Source organism: Tenrec ecaudatus, chromosome 17 (assembly GCF_050624435.1).
Source record: "Tenrec ecaudatus isolate mTenEca1 chromosome 17, mTenEca1.hap1, whole genome shotgun sequence".
NCBI classification, from domain to species: Eukaryota; Metazoa; Chordata; class Mammalia; order Afrosoricida; family Tenrecidae; genus Tenrec; species Tenrec ecaudatus.
In genome coordinates this window covers 77,670,494-77,689,799 of record NC_134546.1, presented here as the reverse complement: position 1 = coordinate 77,689,799, position 19,306 = coordinate 77,670,494, and positions in this window count along the sequence as shown.

Genomic DNA, 19,306 nt, shown 5'->3' with positions numbered 1-19,306 from the left:
AAGGCAAATCTACATAAATTTAAGCACATTGAAATAATACAGACCTCTCGCTCTGACCACTGTGCCATAAGGCTGGAAATCAACAAAAGGAAGACAAAGCAAACAATTGGAGGAAGAATAACTCTCTAATGCAAATGGACTGTGTACTGGAGCAAATTTGAGATTAAATTAGGAAATTTCAAGAAACCAACGAGAATGAGCACATTATGTGCCAAAAGTTATGGGACACAGCAAAGGCAGTCATCAGAGGAAGTTTCATAGCAATGCATGCACACCTGAGAAAGGAAGAGAGACTCAGGACTGATATGCTGGCACACAATTTACAACTAGAATAGAATCAGCAGGACAATCCTACTACTAGCAAAAGAAAAGAAATTATAAAAATCAGGGCTGAGATTCAGGAGCGGGAAAATAAGAAAACTATAAAAAATAAACTATGGATAAAACAAACACAAATCCTACACAAAATCTTCCACAGCATATAAAAAGATGGCAAACTCCCGAACTCCTTTTATGAAGCTAGTATAACTCTGATACCCAAACCAGGCAAGGATCCCACAAGAATCGAGAACTACAGGCCAATATCCCTAATGAACATTGATGCAAAAATCCTTAACAAAATACTAGGCAACAGAATACAAAAGAATATAAAACAAATATTTCACCATGACCAAGTTGGATTCATACCAGGGATGCAGGGATGGTTCAACATACAAAAAAACATTAGTATTATTCGTCACATTGACATTAAAAATTATAAGAACCACATGATAATATCGATAGATGCAGAAAATGCATTTGACAACATCCAATTCCTGTTTAAGACAATTGCGAACATAGGAATGGAAGGAAAGTTCCTGAAGACAATAAAAGCTAAATATTAAAAAACAACAGCCAACGTGGTAGTCAATGGAGAAAAGACTAACACATTCCCACTGTGCTGGAGGTTTTAGCTAACAGCATGAAGCAAAGAAGAGACATCAAAGGTATTCGTCTGGGGAAGGAAGAAGTGAAACTATCGTTATTTGCAGATGATATGATTTTATATATGGAAAATACCAAAAGTTCCACAAGGGGAGTACTAGAAGCAATAGAGGAGTTTGGCAAAGTGGCAGGATAAAAGATCAACAAAAGTCCATCAGACTGTTATACACATCAGATAAGACCACAGAAGGGAAGATAAAAAAGGTGGTACCTTTCACAATAGCCAAATACAAATTGACATATCTAGAGAAATACCTGACTAAAAAAAACTAAAGATCTATATGGGGAAAACTACAGAACACTATTGCAAGAAAACAATAGCGACCTCAACAAATGGAAGTATATCCCATGCTCGTGAACTGGAATACTCAATATAGTCAAGATGACAGTTCTGCCAATTGCACTATATAAGTTTAATGCAATCCCGATACAATTACCCTCATGTTTCCTCAAAGAAGTGGAAAACTGATGACCAACTTCATATGGAGAGGGAAGAAACCTAGAATTAGCAGAGAACTCCTCAAAAAAAAGGGCTTGATTTACCTGACTTCAGCATATACTATACAGCCACAGTTGTCAAAACCACATGGTATTGGTACAATGACAGATACTCAGACCAATGGAAAGGAACTGAAACCCCAGAAATAAAAGCATCAGCATACAGGCAACTGACCTTTGTTAAGGGTCACAAACATATCAAATGGGAAGCAGATTCCCTCTTTAAAAAGTGGTGCTGGAAAAATATAGATATTTAACTGCAGAAAAATGAAGCAAGACACTTATCTCACTCCATGCACAAGAATAAACTCAAAGTGGATCACAGACCTTGAAGTTAAACCCCAAACTATTAGGGCCATCAATGAGGGAATTGGGACCAACTTGGGAACTTTGGCACAGGGAATACATAGGTTATAAGAAATAGGGAAGGACACAAGCAGAGAAGGCACAATTTGACAAATGGGATATCCTGAAGATAAAACACCTGTGTACATCAAAAGAATTCACCAAGAGAGTTATAAGAGAGTCCAAGAACTGGAAAAACATCTTTAGCAATGACACATCAGACAAAGACCTTATTATTCTGCTAGTTTCTGAAAAGAAAAAAAAAAAAACTAACTGCCCACCTGAGAGGTGGACAAAGGACTTGAACAAAAGTTTAACAGGGGCAGAAATCAGAATGACCAACAAACATATAAGAAAACTTTCCCGATCTTTAGCCATAAGAGAAATGCAAAGTAAAACAACAATGAGGTACCACCTAACACCCTAAAAGGTAGCCCAATTCAAAATACAGAAAGCAACAAGTGTTGGAGGGGCTGTGGGAAGACAGGAATCACATCCACTGCTGGTGGACTTGTAAGTATGTATGACCACTATGGAAATCGATCTGGTGATATGGAGAACAGATGTAAATAGAGTTACCATATGACCCAGCAATCCTCCTACTGGACATATACACAGAAGAGGCGAGGAACAGACAAGGCCAGACATCTGTGCTCCAATGTTCATTGCGGCACAGTTCACAATTACAAGGATTTGGAAGCAACCCAAATTTCCATTAACTGATGATTAGGTAAAAAATCTGTAGTATATACAAGCAATGGAGTACTACACATCGCTAAAAAACAGTGATTAGTGTATGAAGCACATAGTGGCATGGGAAGAACTAGAGGAAAGCATGCTAAGTGAAGTAAGTCAGGCACAAAAGGAGAAGTACAACATGAGCCCGCTGAGGTAAGCATTAAATAGAAAAATGAAATGGGGCACAGTGAAAAAGCTATTGTATACAAACCTTCTTGGGGTGAGGACTGTGTAGTATGGCAGGGATCAGATGAAATCCAGGGATGCACATGGTAGACAACAGAGGAGGAGTTGGGAAAAGGAAAAAATAAAAGATGAAAATAAGGAAGAGATGGTGGAAGGGGTATGGGACATTGACCCATCCAAGAGGAGGGTATTGTTTGTGTCCACAGGGAAAGGGGGACCTGATTCAACCCAGTGCCCCAAAGTGTGGATGTGGCACTCTGGTATGGAGTGGCGAGAAATTGGAGAGGTCTGGGGAGCTGGTCCCGGTACCAAATACTGGGTGGATACCTGCCCCTCCCCCCAGAAGAATTTATTTCAAGCGACAGCATTGAGTCTGAAGCTCCGGGAGAGGGACATATCTGGTCGTATCACACGGAAGCGGATGAAGGGGGAGTGGGAGAGAGAGGAGCACATCCTGGCTCACCAGGCCCTGAGGACGATGACCCCAATTAGAGCAGCCAGTCCACAGAGAGGGTCACATGGCCAGCACCACTTGAGACATGAGGTCCCTCACTGACCCATAGGGTCAGCACCGGAGACACAGTGTGGGAATTGTGCCCGATCTGATCCCACCACACTAAGGCAAAGCACTGGGGGCTTGAAGCGGACAGCAAGGGAATGGAGCGGCAAGGTCCCCAGCGAATGCTGAAGCTGGACTTTGAGGCCATTGTTTGGTGCTCCAACAGACTGGACTGGAAAAAACTCCGAAAGGCCAAGAAACAATCCATGAACTAACTAGAAAAATGATGATTTTATGCATAAATGATTCTAAATATATCATAAGTACTATAGCTGATAAACTGAAAATGTTTTCGGCTACATTTCAGCACATATTAACTTTGTACTTCAATCCCTACGCATTCACTGCTAATCCTCATCTCCCAAACCATTAACCCTTATACGTTACCCTGCTGAGTATCCTTGCAACACACTGATAACTAGCTGAAAAGTCACTCATCCTCCAGAACTACAAACACCCTGAGCATCACCTGATGCCACAGTAAAGTTAACATGTGCTTAAGAAATCCAATGACCATACACACTAAATCTAACCTAATGCAGTTATTCCATTTCTTTGAATGAGAGTCACAACCTGGACTATAGTCTATCAACTTAACCCTAACCTTATGACCCTACATCTCAAGTGCAGAAACTACCCCTGAAAACTCCAATGCTTAAGCAGTATCACTACATCACTATCACTTAACATATATGCTCCTAATTAACTCAAAACATAATCTGTTAGGCAGAAACTTTCTAAATATAATGACCTTTAATCTGTCCACCAACACCTGAAATTCAAATCATCATAATTAACTCTTAATTCTATCCCTAGATTCATGTTCTTGAAGCAGGAACATTGATTAATCTCAGGCCCTGGCTTCTGATCATTAAGTACAGACTCAGCCGTTAGCACATTAAAACCCTAAGCTAGGCACCAAACCTAACACACCAAAAAAACTCATGTTGCTAATTATGTGTGTGGATCTGTCTCCTCTCCTACATTTTACCTATATGTAAGAGACTGTGAGAGGTAGACATGCAAAATTAGGAGAAACCAACACATCCTCTGTTTTCAGTTAACTTTTACAAATGGTTCATGAAATTTGGCAAAATGAAGGAATATATAAATGTTTAAATATGACAAAAAGCATATGACCAAGAGCTAGCCCAAAACATTTGTGGTCCTCTGCTCTACTGTGTCCTACACTCAAGGAGTCTTCTCTGCTATTAGACATATGCAGGGATATGTTACCCAATAACCAAGGTGACCAAGAGCGAAACTGTACTTACTCACTAATTGGTAGGTCACACTGTATCCTGGTTTCTCCTTCAAATATATAGTGAAACCATGTCTAATGAAACAAATAAATTACTGGATATTTTACTTTTGACTCCCTCCATTCCCTCTTTCCCACGGACCCTCATGTCACAAGAGATGAAAGTGGTATAAACTTAAAACTACCATGATCTCCATTTTTTTGGAACCATGATCTCCATTTTTCACAACATTGGACATTTCCCTCAGAATTAACGGCTTTGAGGAAAATGTAATACACCCTTCTAACCCTAAAATATTTGGGTTTGTAACTACTTGAGTTTCCAGAAAACCAACCACTTAACCTCCCAAGACATACTTCAAGTAGAAACTGTAGCTTCACCCTTAAGTGTAAAGATGTTATTCTCAGGGACATCCTGGGGGTCCAGTGCCAGGAAATCCCTCTCAGAGCACACTATGCTCTCCACTCTTAGAGAAGTACATCCTACAAGAGTCACTCGTGATAACAACAGTGCCCAACCCCATGCTGACTTAATCGTTTAAATCCTGGCCAGGCACCCTGGGCGTGTGGACATCTAAATAAACCCTGGAATGAAAGTGAGGCCCGGATGTGGACAAATCAACAACTAAGAAGCCATTAGTGAAGGTTTCAGAGTCAGCGTGTTAGCACAGGCTGAATATCGTTGAGCTCAACCCCAGGGGCTTCCGGAGGCAAAAGTTATGTTCCTCCCTGAGGCTGTCTTACATATCTACTAGCTGAGGGTATCTGGCGTGGAATAGGTCCCCAAGCCTAGGTTCCAGGTACTCTTACCTTGCAGGAAGCACAAAATATCCAAGCAAGGATGATCAACACAGCACAGCCTGATCTGAAATCCAAATCTGCCCGAATTTCAGCACCTTCAATTATCTGCGTTCAGCCTCACCTGGATGCTTAGCAGGAGCTGGAAATTAAGGAGGGAATGCGAGAGACTGATTAAAGGGTAATCACTTGTAATTACTTCAGCGTCATTATTAAATCAGTGACATTTATACTCCAGGAGCCTTTCTTATTGGAATATCCATCCTTTGGTGAGTACAGAAAATCAGGGGTTCTCAACTTCCTAAGGCCACAACCCTTTCATACAGTTCATCGTGTTGTAGTCCAAACATAAAATTATTTTCATTGTTACTTCATAACTCATTCTGCAACTGTTATGAATCAGGTGAACCCTGTGAAAGGGTCATTCGACCCCTAAAGGGTTTGCGATCACAGGTTGAGAACCACTGGTCCAGATGAAGGCAGAATAAACCCGGGGTGGATTGGGTGAAGTTGCTGTAGGAGGTGTTCTTAGGAAACATTTGGAAGCTATAGGAACACCTTGCAAACACAGACACACAGGCGCACACAAGAAAATATTAGCAAACAAGAACATCAAATGTACGCAGAGAATCCAAAAGCCAAGTGAAGTAAGAGACCATGAATAATATTTAATATAAAATTAAGGGGTCACCCAAAACCCAGAGCTTAGCATCATGATCTGTGTTTGTTGCCTTATAAAATGTAATATTAATATCTGATGACACTTTTTTTCTCTTAATCTCATTTATCAAACTAGGTTTATTCATCAGTAAATTAACTTTTGTCAAACTTCATTGTGCATTGTTCACCCAGAACCACCCCTTAAATTTTATATATTATCTCTATCTCTCTCTTTTTCACTCTCTTCCCTCTCTCTCTTTCTCCTTTCTGTGTGGACTGCTTAAATTTTTTCACATTTTTAATTTATGAATGCCAAGAGGGCACTGCACCATCGTCGCAAGGCATAATTGTCAATGAAAGCAACGTATTAATTAAAAAGAATTTTTAGCTCAAGTATGTCTTTTTAATTATATGTCTTTTTAATTATATGTTAATAAGAATGGTATTAACAATGAATGGTAAAATTTTTTATCACCATTGTTTGCAAAACTCTGGCCGGAAACACAGAGAAGACTAAGGCCAACATCAGCTTGAGACATGATGTCCCCTAGCTGGAGAGTACATTGCCAGAGAACCATACGGGTGATACATGGTGTGTAATGAGCCTGGTCTAACCCTCACCTCCCTCCACAGTGGGGTGAACCAATAAGGGAACAGAACAGGTCTGCAACGGGAGTCAAGCCAAGCCATAAAGCCCCTGAGTAGCTGCCAAAATAGACTTCAGACTAGGAGGAGCAGTTTCTGGAAACCCCCAGGACTGGTGGGGAGATAGTCATAAAGGTCAGCGGACAGACGTAGGATTATATATGCTTTCATGTTTGAGGTTTTTTTTGCCTAGTTTCCCCCCACCCCTTTTTAAATCAATATTTTCTTTTTTGTTTTGTCTACGCTTTTGTTGGTTTGCCTACCCATACAGGCATGGGAACCAACTGGACCAATTGTTCTGGAGGGCCTTGGGGGAGAAGGGAGTGGAGAGAGGTAGCGGTGATCAAACAATTCCATAGATAGGGGAACAACTATGGAATTATATCAACGACGAGGAGGACTTAGACATCCTGGGGGTGTTAGAGCAATAGCAATTTAGCTGAGAGGCATTAATAAGAGGCAGAAAAGTAGAGAGTGTGATGGTAGGAGTGGGGGAATGTAAAATGAAATACAGAAAAGATCTAGGAAGCAAAGTTTGGATAGAGGTATAAACATATCGGTGTACATATGTGAATATATTAATTCACAAAATAGAGGTATTGGATTATATACATATATTTGTATGGCCATACATTGAGGAAGTGGATGGACTTTGGATTTCTACTATAAAACATCACTGTTCTAACAACTTGCCATTTTACTGCATTTTTATTTAAACTCAAGTTATTTGGGTACAAACATAACAATGGTTGAGAGAGAACACTTAGTAACACATTCTATGAGACCAGTAATATTCTGACACCAGTTTCAAATAATGCTCCTTCCAAAAAACTGTAGACCAATATTGATAATGGAGCTACATGAAAAATTTAATTTTTAAATATTAGAAACTGAGTCAGACAACATTTGTTCAATAATTTCCTGATTTCCTTCTTCCCCATCAGCTAAATCCTGTCCTTGATCTTACTTACAAGACTGGTTAGCCATGCACGGGGTGAGTTCAGTTCCGGACATGAAAGTAACCAAAGGCCATTTCCTTGAGGGTCTCTTTTGTGAGTCTGAGTTTGGGTCCATATATTTTCCCCACTCTCTCCAGGACTTTCTAATGGGATCCTTTTGGAGCACTTGGTAACGGTGGCTGGGCACATCTCTTCCTGCTGATCAATCACTAACTTTAGGTGAGCAACCCAATGGGAAGTAGCTTGTATAACCGAGGGAAACTTTTGGATTCTGGTTGCATGCTATAGTGGGTGGAGTGGATCTACAATGAATGAACAAACCCCCATTTGAGAAGAGGGTATAAGTTGGGCTGCTAACTTTAAAAATAGCACTTTGGAACCACCTATAACACCACAGGAGAACGAATGAGCATTCTACTCCAGCAAAGATTTTCATTCATGGAAACTCACCAGGGAAGTTCTCCCCTGTCCTATAGTATCTATCTGAGTCTGCATTGACTCGATGGCAGTAAGGTTTTTATGGCGGGGGTAAGGGAAAGGGAAATTAAAGATTTATCCATGGAAACAGAAAACTCACATAAAAGCAGGTGTGGTAGCTATATAGTTTCATTTTAACTTGGTAAATAAGTCTAGGGGTGGAGGTTAGCCTGTTAATCAGGTCACAACCTGATAATGCCTCCTGGGGACATAACCTTCCCATGAAGAGTCTGCAAACTTCCACTCTTTTTCCCTGGAGCTGGGCTACCATCTCTTTCTGCTTCACCTTCCTGCTATTGAGTCACTTGGAGAGCTGGAAGAGCCACATGGAAACCCACACCAGCCCTAAATGCTTTTACCACAATTTGATACGCATGATTTTTCACTCACAGGCCTATTGTCTTCCTGCATTCCTCATCATTGCATGCGCTGTGTGAATCTGAAGAGGAAATTATGGACCAGTATCAGACATAAGGTCTAATATTAGATTTAAGAGTTGATCTGGATTGGGGTATAATGTTTTTCTGTTACCTATTAGTCATTGCTGTAAATCTCTTTCTTACACATATTTGAATGACCCTGGATTTGTTTCTCTAGTCAACCCAGTCTAACACAACAGGTATTTCCAGAGAAGTCGCCCTTTAGTTGGAAAATCTAGGCTGCTTCCCAAGATATATTGATAAGATGGCTCCATCAGAACTTGGAACATAAATCAGTTTTATTCAGAAAATATTGGCCGATAAGTGACGTTTGTGGATTCCTGATAAAGTCATGTGACAGTTTTCTGTACATTCTGGGGAACTATCTGATCATATTGGGAAATGTAACACAATGTTACAATTCTCCTATCTCCATTTTCAGCCAGCAACTTTGGAATATGACTTGAACTTTCATAAAGGAATTCCCAAGTATAACAGGCATGAAAGAAGCGCAATCTTATGGATGCAAGTTAGTCTGGAAATACTTCACTTTGATCTTTCCCATAAATCACTTGTTCTGAGAGTCCTGGCAGCCAAGAGTTCCTTGCAGGAAACAAATTTAAATTTAAGATAACTCAACTTGGAAAAGTCTTCCCCACTGTCCATACACTTGCCTTCTAGGTCCAATAGAAACTCAAGTGATTAATAAATTAAGTTAGCAGAGTGCATGAATCATAATAAGCACCATAGAAGAATATAACTCTCATGTTTAACTGTCCCCAAAGCTTCCCGGTGAAATCAAACAAGAAGATAGAACAATTTCCAACTCTAAGGACAGGCAGGTTTAACAACCATTCTCCCATCTACGTTCTTCTATTCCCTTTTCATTGCTCCTGCTTAATTTTTATCTTTAAATTACGTTAAACTGACATATAACTTACCTAGGGGTGCATGCTAGGTACTTCTCTTTTCCTAAAAATCAGTCACACACGACTGTGCTTTAGGTCGCAGGATAGATCATTACCACAAAGGTTTAGCAAGGGCCTTAGTTCTTGCTTCAGCCTCAATAACACCTGGCAGGATTATGGTTGAGTGTTTCCAGTTAGTTAAGAGGATGCACAAGCCTGGGGTTCTTGCCAAGGTACCAAACACTGGGTGGACGCCTGCCCCTCCCCCCAGAATAATTTATTTAATGCGACAGTTTTGAGTCTGCAGCTCCGGGAGAGGGATATATCTGATCGAAGGACACCGGAGCAGATGAGGGGGGAGGGGGAGAGAGTGGAGCATATCCTGGCTCACCAGGCCCTGAGGACGATGACACCAATTAGAGCAGCCAGTCCACAGAGAGGGCCACATGGCCAGCACCACTTGAGACATGAGGTCCCTCACTGACCCATGGCCCTGTGGGGGGACAGCACCGGAGACACAGTGTGGGAATTGTGCCCGATCTGATCCCACCACACCAAAGCAAAGCACTGGGGGCTTGCAGCGGACAGCAAGGGAATGGAGTGGCAAGGTCCCCAGGGAATGCTGAAGGTGGACTTTGGGGCTATTGCATGGTGCCCCAACAACTGGACTGGAAAACACTCCGAAAGGTCAAGAAACGATCCATGAACTAACTAAAAAAATGATGATTTTATGCATAAATGATTATAAATATATCATAAGTACTATAGCTGATAAACTGATAATGTTTTCGGCTACATTTCAGCACATATTAACTTTGTACTTCAATCCTTACGCATTCACTGCTAATCACCATCTCCAAAACCATTAACCCTTATACGTTAATCTGCTGAGTATCCTTACAACACACTGATAACTAGCTGAAAAGTCACTCATCCTCCAGAACTACAAACACCCTGAGCATCACCTGATGCCACAGTAAAGTTAACATGTGCTAAAGAAATCTAATAACCATACACACTAAATCTAACCTAAAGCAGTTATTCCATTTCTTTGAATGAGAGTCACAACCTGGACTATAGTCTATCAACTTAACCCTTAACCTCATGACCCTACATCTCAAGTGCAGAAACTACCCCCCGAAAACTCCAATGCTTAAACAGTATCACTACATCATTATCACTTAATATATACGCTCCTAATCAACTCAAACATACTCTGTTAGGCAGAAACTTTCTAAATATAATGACCTTTAATCTGTCCACCAACACCTGAATCGTAAATCATCACAATTAACTCCTAATTCTATGCCTTGATTCCTGTTCTTGAAGCAGGAACATTGATTAATCTCAGGACCTGACTTCTGATCGTTAAGTACAGACTCAGTCTTTAGCACACTAAAACCCTAAGCTAGGCACCAAACCTAACACACCAAAAAAACTCATGCTGATTATTATGTGTGTGGATTTGTCTCCTCTCCCACATTTTACCTAAATGTTAGAGACTGTGAGAGGCAGACATGCAAAATTAGGAGACACCAACACTTCCTCTGTTTTCAGTTAACTTTTACAAATGTTTCATGAGATTTGGCAAGATGATGGAATATATAAATGACAAAAAGCATATGACAAAGAGTTACCCCAAGACATTTGTGGTCCTCTGCTCTACTGTGTCCTACACTCAAGGAGTCTTCTCTGCTATTAGACATATGTATGGATGTGTTACCCAATAACCTAGGTGAACAAGAGCTCAATTGTACTCACTCACTAATTTGTAGGTCACAGTGTATCCTGGTTTCTCCCTCAAAGATGTCGTGAAACCATGTTTAATGAAACAAATAAATTACTGGATATTCTACCTTTGACTCCCTCCATTCCTTCTTTCCCAGGGACACTCATGTCACTAGAGATGGAGGTCATATCAAATTAAAAGTACTTATATTGGAACCATGATCTCCATTTTTCACAACATTGGCCTTTTTCCTCAGAATTATCGGCTTTGAGGAAGATTTAATACACCCTTTTAACCCTAAAATATTTTTATTTGTAACTTTTTGAGTTTCCAGAAAACCAACCACTTAACCTCACAAGACATACTTCAAGTAGGACCTGCAGCTTCACCCCTTAAGTGTAAAGATGTTATTCCCAGAGACATCCTGTGCCAAGAACTTCCTCTCAGAGCACACTGGGGCTCTCCACTCATGGAGAAGTCAGTCCTCAGAGTCACTCATGATAAGAACAGTAGGCCAACCTCGTGGTGACTTAATCTGTTAAATTCTCATCAGGCATCCTCGCGTTTGGATATATAAATATACCCTGGAATGAAAGTGAGACCCTGATGTGGACAAAGCAACAACTAAGAAGCCAGTAGTGAAGGTTTCAGAGTCAGCGTGTTAGCATAGTCGAGTATCTTTGAGCTCACCCCAGGGGCTTCCGGAGGCAAAAGGCTATGTTCCTCCCTGAGCCTGTCTTACATACCTACTAGCTGAGGGTACCTGTCGTGTAATAGATCCCCATGCCCAGGTTCCAGGTACTCTTACCTTCCAGGAAGCACAAAACATCCAAGCAAGGATGATCAACACAGCACAGCCTGATCTGAAATCCAAATCCACCCGAATTTCAGCACTTCCAATTATCTGCGTCCAGGCTCACCTGGATCCTTAGCAGGAGCTGGAAATTAAGGAGGGAATGTGAGAGACTGATTTAAGGGCAATCACCTGTAATTACTCTAGCATCATTATTAAATCAATGAAATTTATACTCCAGGAGCCTTTCTTATTGGAATATCCATCCTTTGGTTAGTCCAGAAAGTCAGGGGTTCTCAACCTTCCTAAGGCCACAACTTTTTAATACAGTTCCTCGTGTTGTGGTGGTACCCAAACATAAAATTATTTCATTGCTATTAACTGTCATTTCGCAACTGTTATGAATCAGGTGAACCCTATGAAAGGGTCGTTCGACTCCTAAAGGGTTTGCGACCCACAGGTTGAGAACCACAGGTCAAGATGCAGGTGGAATAAACCCGGAGTGGTTTGGGTGAAGTGCTGTGCGAGGTGTTCTTAGGAAACATTTGGAAGCTATAGGAACACCTTGCAAACACAGACACACAGGCGCACACAAGAAAATATTAGCAAACAAGAACGTCAAATGGACGCAGAGAATCCCAATCAGTCACACATGACTGTGCTTTAGGTCGCAGGATAGATCATTACCACAAAGGTTTAGCAAGGGCCTTAGTTATTGCTTCACCCCCATTAACACCTTGCAGGATTGGATTGTTGGGTGTTTCCATGTAGTTAGGAGGATACACATCCAGGGAATCTGATCACAGGCTTACACACCCAACGTACATGATTTTATTTCACCCACGTGACCCAAGCACTGTGTCTGCTATGGGGGAAAGTACTGCTGCCTTGGCCTTTGTTATCTGAGTCTCAGCCACAGCTGTGGGCACTCTGGTGCGGACCACCTCTCCTTGGCCCCTCCCTCAGCCCCACCCCAGGCCAGCCAGGCCCCACCCACCCCATCCCCAGGCACCTGTGTTGCTGCCTCAGCAGAAATGGGCGGGGAAGAGCTTCCTTGAGAGGAAGTGAAGGCAGAGATCCTACTCCTCCCTGACCCTGCCAGCAGCTCCCACCCCAGGTCACACTCAGAAAGGGCCAGAAGTGGAGGTGTCTTAGCTGAAACTATATCGCGGTGCCAGAGAAGTGCCTCCAGCCAGAGCAGCCCTTTAGTGGCCCTACCAGGTGGGAGGCAATGGGTTCCGGAAAATGTATGTGGGCGGAGGCCATTTTAGTCCAACTGACTAGGGTGCAAGCGCCCTTTCTCTACCCCAGTTACCCTGCCAGCACTTCTCTTGGTGAGAGATGGGCCGGTGTCCCTGAGGGCGGTCCTATTTCCCTGCTTTCCGGTTGGTTGGGGTTCATGGTGGGAGTCCCTGTTGGAGAAAAGGGATCCCACCTAGGGTTTTGGGCTTCAGGGTTCCCTGATTCTCTCTTTGCGGGTCTCCTAAGCCCCCTCCCTTGTTTCTTTCCACACAGGGACTACTCCTCCCCTAGACTCCTTGCTCCTCCTCAGCTCAAAGGTGAGCCCCGGGGTCTTGTTCTGCTGACCTCCCTCTGGACCCGACCAGAATCTGTTCTAGGGGCAAGATCACTTGCTGGTCCGTGACAGAAACGTCTTTGTTGGCTTTAAAATATTGATAGTGGCCTTTTTTCTTACTCCATGTTTATATTTTTATCTATATCTTACTGGTTTTTTTTTTCCTTTCCACTAAAATTTGTTTCAGTTTGTTATGGTTTCTGATGGGTTTCTCAGTTTGTGAAACACAGGAGTGGATAACTACAGATAAGAAATGATGGGTTTGTAGGGGATGTCTAGTTGGGGTGGGTGGGTGGTGTCTGAGTTAGGGAAGGGAGGAGATTTGGGGAGCAAACAATGAAGGAAGGAGGGAACTGAGCACTAGAACTAATGGTGATGACAGGAGTCATTTGAAGGCGATTTAATTATGGTGGGAAAATAAACAATGTTCAGTTGATTGTTGTTCGAATTATACAATTCTTCTTGAGATGTTTGAATTGTTGAATTGTGGGATATGTGCATTAAGTGCCCCAAAAGGTATTAAAAAAAAGGTCTCCATCATGAAAACTATCGAACTAAATAAACTATGCATGAGTCAAAAACCAAAGCGAAATAAGCAAACCAAAAACTAGGTAGTGCCAACGTGTTTGACTTCTTTCTCTGGGATGAAAACGGAAGTGGCCCTGAAACGGGCCCTTGGGTTTTGAACGTTGTGAGGCTGAAGGACAATTTACTTGGAGCTAGTGTAGTGGGCAATGGCCTTGGTGCCCTCGGCCATGGCGCGCTTGTCCAGCTGTCCCGGTAGTAGCAGGTGCACAGCCGTCTGAATGTCCCAGGCGGTAATGGTCGAGCAGTTTGGAATATGGAATTTAGATGATGTGGGTGATGTACACGAAGGTGTCATTTTTCAACAAGTTCACGATGCCCATGACCCTGGATGCTGGAGTCCGCGTGGACTTACTTGAGCACCTTGTGCACATACACAGAATAGGCCTCATTCCTCCGCTGACATTTCTTGTTGTGCTTCCACTGAGCCATAGCTGCATCCTTCTGGGGCCCCTCCCTGGGGCAGGAACTTAGCGGGGTCAGCTGGGTTGTTTGACTGGGATGGTACACCTGCCTGGAAAAATTAACGCAGGTGTCCTAAGTCGAGCTCAGGGAGGACAGAAACTCTTGTGGAGAGGCAGGGAAAAAGCTAGCTTGATCTTGATTTTCAGTACGAATACAGACCATGAAAGCGGAGCCTCATCATCCTTATGACCTTTTGACTTTTAAGCAGGAGGTGTCAGAAAAGTTACCACAGGTATAAGTGGAATGTGGTGCCCAAGCATTCACAACGACTGTCTGATGTCTCCCACTGCCCTCTTCTTTGCTGTCTATCCCCCAGGGAGGAGGCTATATGTAGATTCTTGTAATCAGTTGCCCCTTTCTACCTCACACTCCCTCCACCCTCCAGGCATTGCCACTCTCACCACTGGTCCTAAAGGAGTCATTTGTCCTGGATTTCCTGTGTTTCCAGTTGCTATCTGTGCCAATGTACATCCTTTGGTCTAGCCAGATTTGTAAGGTAGAATTGGCCTATTCAGATTTTTAAGGTAGATCATGATAGTGAGGGGGGAGAAGCATTTAAGAACCAGAGGAAAGTTATATGTTTCATCGTTGCTACCCTGCACCCTGACTGGCTCATCTCCTCCCCACAATCCTTCAGTAAGAGGGTGTCCGGTTGGGTACCAATGGGCTTCGAGCATCCCCTCTGCACTCACCCACATTAACAATGATATGATTTTTGTTTCTTGATGCGTGATACCTGATCCCTTCGACAGCTCGTGGTCACACAGGCTGATATGTTTCTCCCATGTGGGCTTTGTTGCTTCTGAACTAGATGGGTACTTGTCTATCTTCGAGCCTTCAAGACCCCAAATGCTATATGTTTTGATAGCCGGGCAAGACCAGCTTTCTTCACCACATTTGCTTATGCACACGTTTGTCTTCATTGATCATATCAGGAAGGTGTGAACCCACTGATAGGATTTTTAGTTCTTTGATGTCTGATAACTGGTCCCTTTTGCACCTCTTGTTCAGACTGGCTAGTGTACTTCTTCCATGTGAACTGATACGTCTCAGCTAGATGGCCACTTGTTTATCTTCAAGCCTTTAAGACCCAGATGCTATATCTTTTGATAATAAGGTACCGTTAGCTTTCTTCCTCAAGGTAATATCTTTTCAGCACTGTAAAAAGGTGTTGTTCCCCTGATACATCCAATGCAATGTAGCTGTTGATCTCTTGACTGTTACTATCACCATTCAGGGTGTTTTTTTGGGGGGGTATTCATAAACTAACCTTTTCTGGAAGGAGTTAAAATTACTCAAGCTTAGATTAAGAATGTTGATCAAGGTAGGATTCAGATCATGACTGGGGTCGGGAGGAGGAAGCATTTAGGAACGAGAGGAACGTTGTTTTTTTCATCGTTGCTACATCAGACCCTGACTGGTTCGTCTCCTCCCCAAGACCCTTCTGTAAAGGGATGTCCAGTGGCCTACAAAAAGGCTTGCAGGTCTAGCTAGACCAGGGGATATACATTGGAAGAGGTGGGAACTGGAAACACAGGTAATCCAGGGTGGATGATCCTCTCATGGCCAATGGTATGATTGTCAATACTGGGAGGGCACAGAGAGGATGGGTTGGAAAGGGGGAAGCAATTTCAAGTATCTACATGTGACCTCCTACCTCGGGGACAGACAACAGAAAAGGGGGTGAAGGGAGACGTGGGACAGAGGAAGATATGACAAAATAATATTTTATAGTTTATCAATGGTTTATGAGGGAGTGGGGAATGGTGAGGGAGAGGAAAATGAGGACCTGATGGCAGGGGCTTGGGTGGAGAGCAATTTTTTTGAGAATGATGAGGGCAATGAATGTACAAATGTGCTTTACACAATGGATGGATGTATGGATTGTGATAAGAGTTGTATGAGCCCCTAATAAAGTGATTTTTTTTAAAGAAAGAATATTGACCAAGTAGGTCCAAATTTGTTCTTTAACCAGCCTGCCTGAGAGCTCTGCGATTGAAACGTGGACTTAAGACCTAGGGGAATGGTGAGCCCTATATTCCAGATGTTTATGGTGACTGGGCATGACAGAGTCAAAAATAAATTGTGCATTTTTCTACTAGCCTGACTTACATACTAGTTTTATAGGGGCACAAACATACACCCCTGTCAAATAATTGCCACTTCACAACTTCCTGAATAAGAAACTCACTAGGGGTTGAAAAGGGCAATGTCAATGACATCAAACCAGGATATCCAACTTGCCACTTCAGGCTAATGTCTCCCTACTTTCTCACAGCTTAGCTTCTTCCCGTCACATTCATTTTGTGTTCCTACCCTCCCAGGCTCCTGGTGGAACAAGTTTGACAAGTGCATTCCAAGATACTAGCTTTCTATCTCTCCTTAGAAGTCAAAAACTATGGGTGAGATGTGGGTGTTAGTCCGATAATCAGGAAAAGGGATTACTAAAATGAAATGTAAAGGGGAAGAAATTGTTGGTAGAAAGGTACACAGATAGTAGCACCGAAAGCAATGGTCGTAACTCATAATTCTGTAAATTTTTAAAGTGCATTTTAAATGTTTTTATAGCAATAAAACTAGCACAAGAATATTGTAGCAATGAGTTTATTGACTTGGCTTGAAAACAGATTCTTCCTGAAAATTCACCTATTTTGATGACAAATTAAAGTGTGCGGGTTCCTCTTCGATGTCAACCATTCAAAACCTAGGTCAACACTCAACTTAAGCATTGAACTCCCAAGGCTATACAGTAATCCAGGGTCATAATTGCCTTTCAGGAACACCTAGAATACATTCATCCTCTGAGACTAGGAAATACCTGCTTCCATTACATGAATGTCAATGAAGGGGACTTGACAAAGAGAAGAATGGACTTTTTTTATCATAGCGTGGGCCCTGTCTTTACAACAAATACCTCTGTTTGGATCCTAATCTTCAGCTCAGGGGCTGAGGGTGGTCTCTCTTAGGGCAAGAAGTTCAGGCCAACACTCTGACATACCTAAGTGATCACTCCTTTTCTGTTTCAGGTTGCAGATTGGCCACACATAACAAAATACAGTCCAGTCTAGGGAGCCAGAAACGTGGGACTGCTGTCTTGCACACTTCATCACAAGGATTTGAACTTCTGGATGGCTGTGACCCAAATCCATTCACCTGACTCCAAATTTCCTAGTGTCTCTGCTTGCTATTTAGAGAGTGCATTGATTTGATTTCCCGAAGCTGTACTAAAAAATGGTGAGTACTACGTAAATCTAGGGTATTTTCATTATACAGAGTAAGGTCAGATAAGAATCACTGGAAACCTAAGGTTAGATTATAAGGTAAAAGTGTGATGGGCGGGGAACGAGGGATGGAGCTGTATGAAGCAGTCTATTGCTATCAAATGCATATGTGGTTCCAAGCACTGGATAACTGTGATGATCTTCCTTATGTGCCTTGAGGCCTGTTTTATAAGGTATCAGCATCCCAGTTTGGGCCTTGGTTTTTTGAAATATGCAATAAACTTCCTGAGTAAGTCTAGATATGAAGGTCTACCAAAGGATATGAATTCTTAGGGCATTCAAAGTCACCATTGCTTCTTCACTACTGTTTTCTTTATTCCGTCAGGCAGTGAAATATTTTCTTTAGATTTTTAGAGGTGGTAGATTTGGCTCTTACACTGTTGGACATATCTTCTCATGGCCTCATCAAAAGAATGAGTCTGAATGAAATGAGTCCATTTGGTCAATAAGCGGGAATTCCTATTCTTTATATTTATTTATGGGGTTAGAAAGCCCTGTAAAAACATTCCTCACTGGTAATCCCCTTTGTACAACAGAATGAAATCCTGCCTAGGCTTGCAGTGTCTTTACCTTGCCTTACATAATTAACACCATTACTGTGCTGTTATTAAAAACACAGCCACTGAAGGTGGTTCTATTTTTCTTGACTGTTTTCAAAATCAAACAATTTTGTCTCTTTCTTCAGAGGATCCCATTCATAACATGTCCCATGTATTGAGGATGGTACCTCATCATCTTTGCTTTTTAATAACATTTGTCCTGTACTTATTTCTAGAGACCAAAATCAAAAAATACAAACTCCCTGCCAAATAAGTCATTCCAACAAAGAGTAGCTTTAAAGTTGTGGGTAGAGCTTCCCCAGAGGTTTCTTGCACTGTAACTTGTATGGGCATAGAAACTTTGTCTTTCTCCAATGAAATGACTGATACTTTCAAAGGACTGACCCAGCAGTTAGCTCACTGTACTACCATTGCTCCATTATCCATGATAGATTTATTTATTCTTCTTGCTATCTGTGGTATACTCAATATTCTGCACCAATATAATAAAATTCACATGAATTAATTTACATTTTTTTCTGATTCATTGCCCTTTTGAAAACATCATGGATTGAGCCAAGCTCACCTTAGTCCTAAAATGGCACCTTTGCTTTCTGTACTTTAAGTAGGCCCTTGGCAGAAGATTGCCCAATTAAAAAGGTGCTTTGAGTTCTTGATAGCTGGTTCCAAGGATAATGATTATGGATTCAGTAATATATAAACCTTGATTTCAAATCATGCTCAAACTCTGCTGGGGTTGCTGATTAATGCAATTGTGTGTGTTGTTATAATGATGCTCAATGTCATAATCTTTGATCTTCATTAGTTATTTCTTCACATTCTCACGTTCGACCAGAAAGATCCATTTCTACTTCACAGCTTTTTAAGGTGATTGTCTCCT